The sequence below is a fragment of the Arachis duranensis genome, chromosome 3, assembly GCF_000817695.3.
Source record: "Arachis duranensis cultivar V14167 chromosome 3, aradu.V14167.gnm2.J7QH, whole genome shotgun sequence".
NCBI classification, from domain to species: domain Eukaryota; kingdom Viridiplantae; phylum Streptophyta; class Magnoliopsida; order Fabales; family Fabaceae; genus Arachis; species Arachis duranensis.
In genome coordinates, this window is record NC_029774.3 from 98,767,034 (window position 1) to 98,771,144 (window position 4,111).

General features: G+C 38.2%; 1 non-coding gene across 1 annotated transcript; it reads right to left on the reverse strand.

Moving 5' to 3' along the window:
- Window positions 1–3,659: 3,659 nt before the first annotated feature.
- Window positions 3,660–3,767, reverse strand: LOC127746317 (small nucleolar RNA R71). The gene has a single exon (XR_008007937.1). It is a non-coding gene; the product is annotated as a small nucleolar RNA R71 (small nucleolar RNA).
- Window positions 3,768–4,111: the final 344 nt, after the last annotated feature.

The window sequence follows — 4,111 nt, forward strand, 5'->3', positions numbered from 1 at the left end:
TCCAGAAAATCTATTTCGAGTGCATGGAGGTCAGAATCCAACAACATCAGCAGTCCTTTTTCAGCCTGAATCAGATTTTTGCTCAGGTCCCTCAATTTTAGCCAGAAAATACCTGAAATCATAGAAAAACACACAAACTCATAGTAAAGTCTAGAAATGTGAATTTAGCATAAAAACTAATAAAAACATCCCTAAAAGTAGCTAGATCCTACTAAAAACTACCTAAAAACAATGCCAAAAAGCGTATAAATTATCCGCTCATCACAACACCAAACTTAAATTGTTACTTGTCCCCAAGCAATTGAAAATCAAATAGGATAAAAAGAACAGAATATACCATAACTCCCAAATTATCAATGAACATTATTTTTAATTAGATGAGCAGGACTTGTAGCTTTTTGCTTCTGAATAATTTTGGCATCTCACTTTTTTCTTTGAAGTTCAGAATGATTGGCTTCTATAGGAACTCAGAGTTCAGATAGTGTTAATTGATTCTCCAAGTTAAGTATGTTGGTTCTTTAACACAGCTACTTTTATGAGTCTTGGTCGTGGCCCTAAGCACTTTGTTTTCCGGTATTACCACCGGATACATAAATGCCACAGACACATGACTAGGTGAACCTTTTCAGATTGTGACTCAGCTTTGCTAAAGTCCCCAGCTAGAGGTGTCCAGAGCTCTTAAGCACACTCTTTTTGCTTTGGATCACGACTTTAACCACTCAGTCTCAAGCTTTTCACTTGGACCTACATGCCACAAGCACATGGTTAGGGACAGCTTGATTTAGCTGCTTAGGCCTGGATTTATTTCCTTGGGCCCTCTTATCCATTGATGCTCAAAGCCTTAGATCCTTTTTACCCTTGCCTTTTGGTTTTAAGGGCTATTGGCTTTTTCTGCTTTCTTTTTCTTTTTCTTTCTCTATTTTTTTCCGCAAGCTTTGTTCTTCACTGCTTTTTCTTGCTTCAAGAATCAATTTTATGATTTTCCAGATTATCAATAACATTTTTCTTGTTCATCATTCTTTCAAGAGCCAACAATTTTAACATTCATAAACAACAAGATAAAAAATATGCACTGTTCAGGCATTCATTCAGAAAACAAAAAGTATTGTCACCACATCAATATAATTAAACTAATTTCAAGGATAAATTCGAAACTCATGTACTTCTTGTTCTTTTGTTTTAAAAACATTTTTCATTTAAGAGAGGTGAAGGATTCGTGGAATTATTCATAGCCTTAAGACATAGTTACTAAATACTAATGATCATGTAATAAAGACACAAACATAGACAAACATGAAGCATAAAACCGAAAACAGCAAATAAATAGACAAGGAAATTAAGGAATGAGTCCACCTTAGTGTGGGTGGCGTCTTCCTCTTGAAGAACCAATGGTGCTCTTGAGCTCCTTTATGTCTCTTCCTTGCCTCTGTTGCTTGATCCCTAGTGATTTTGGTGCTCCTATCCTTAGTTGCTCCCAATAATTGTGTGGAGGAAAATGTATCCCCTGAGGTATTGATAAACCACTATTTTATAGTTTATATTGTGTTTAATTGTGTGGTTTTGTCGTGATCCTTACCCACTTATTCATCAATTTAGCATGCATTTAGATTTCCTTCCTGAATTTATTACATGTTTGAAAATTGCTTCCCAGAGACTTTAATTATTTAATTTTAATTCTCCTTTATTCCATTCGATGTTGTAATCTGTGTGTCAAGCGTTTCAGGCTTTATAGGGCATGCATGAGACGGAGATTGGAGAGGAAGCTAGCAAAAATGGAAGGAACACAAGAGTTTGAGGAGATAACCAGCGAAAAGTGACGCGGTCGCATGGCTCACGCGACCGCGCGAAGGAGCGCAAATCGCAGTGATGCGACCACATGGCTTACGCGGCCGCGCGGATTGGAAAGCACAAGCAACGCGGTAGCATGGACGACGCGAACGCGTGAAGAGGAAAAGCGCCAGCGACGCGTCCGCATGGACGACGCGATCGCGTGACATGCGCGATCTGCATAAACTATAGAATCTGAAACCAGCGATTTTGGACCCTATTTTGGCCCAGTTTTCGGCCCGGAACAGCAGACCAGAGTCAGAGAATATGAAGAAACAACAGAGAAAACATTCATTAAGTAGTTTAGATCTAGTTTTTCACTCTTTTAGGTTTTTTTTTTCTCTCTAGTTTTAAGAATTTTAATTTTCAATTGATCTTAGCATTGGAACATTGAGAAGAGTTATTTTCCTTATCAAGACTTCATCACTCTAGTTTGTTCTCTTAACTTGGTTTTATTCTTCCATGTTCTTTGTTATGTTCAATTTTGTCATTCAGATATTTTTATGATTAATTAATGCAAGGATTATTTCTTTTTAATTTAAATTCCATTCCAATAATCATGTCTTCTTTTAATTCCCTTTCATGTGCCATGGATTCTTTATTTACAATGCGTGAGTAGTTTCATTACTTGATGGGGAGTTGATTAAAAGGAACTCTTGAGTTGGAAGGATTGAAAGAAAAATTTGTAATTGGGTTGAATGTTGGGTTGCTATCCTGTCACCGACGCTAATCCCTTTGAACTAAGTGGGTTGCAACTTGTGAACAGATCTGGCATTTCCACTTGTTTGACTTTCTCTTACCTAGTAAGGGATAACCAAACAGAACAACTATTAATTATAAATTAATCTTACAATCACACCATCAATGATAGAGAGTCTAACCAATCAATTCCCAGTCAAGGCCTTTCATTTTTATTATTTAAAATTCCTCAATTTAAATCCCAATTTACTTAGCTCAACTCTTTTTGGAATATCTGATTAATAAAACAACACATTTTTCTGCAACTCGTTGGGAGACGGCCTGGGACTTAAAACTCCTAGTAATTTTAATTTAAACCTTCAGTGACATATTTCTAAATTGATAGGTAGATTTTCGGTGAGTTAAGAACTATACTTGCAACGCAACCATTTTAATAAATTTTTAATTCACCAGCTTCTGCACTCCATCAATTTTTGGCGGCGTTGCCGGGGAGTTGCAATAGAGTGCTTATTTTATTAATTAGAATTTATTTATTTGCATTTTCTTTAATTTTGCTACTATGAGCTGCGTGTTTCTTCTGTCAAATGACATGTTCACTTCCTGATCCGCGCTTGCTAATATTCGATCCTGAAATTGAAAGAACAATTTCACGAATAAGGCGAGAACAACGTAGGTTAGTCCGCTCTGAAGGCGGATCCGAAAGTGAATCTGAGGAAGAAACCAGCCCCCGTTCTACTGATTCGGTTGTTTTACGTGCAGAAAACATGGCAGCTAGAAGAATTACCATTCAGGAGGAAGGAGCTCCTGATTTTACACTGCAACCGTTTCAAGCGCATCATACAGCGGTAGCTACGGATTTTGAAATAAAGACCGCACTGCTAAATTTGATGCCGAAGTTTCATGGCCTACCTGCTCAAGAGCCTATCAAGCACTTGAGAGATTTCCAAGTAGCCTGTTCTACTGTCAGGTGTGATGGCGCTGATGAAACTTCAATTCTGCTGAAAGCTTTTCCGTTCTCTCTTGAGGGAAAAGCAAGAGAGTGGTACTACACTCAACCTCTAGCAAACGTATCCAACTGGGATACACTCAGAAAGGAGTTCCTGGAGAAATTCTTCCCATCTAAAGTTTCTGATAAACTGAGGAAGGATATCTCTACAATTGTTCAGGATGACAATGAGACTCTCTTTGAATACTGGGAGCGCTTCAATAATCTTCTGGAAGCATGCCCCCACCACATGATTGACAAGATCGTGCTACTCAGCTATATCACACAAGGTATGAGGCCCCAAGATAAGACCATATTGGAAAGTGCCAGCAATGGGTCTATGAAGAAGTACAAGACCACTGATGAAGCTTGGCAATTGATCAGTGATTTAGCTGAATCTACTCGGAACCACAGACAGAAGCAAGGCCGTTCAAGGGCCGTTGCAGAAGTATCTTCTGGCATAGAGACTGTTGCTCTAAATCGAAGCATCTGTGAAATGACCAACCTGCTGAAGCAAATGTAGTTAAATCAACAAGCTCAGCAAACTCAACCGCAGAAAAACCAACAACTAGTTCCACAAAGAATTTGCGGAATTTATGC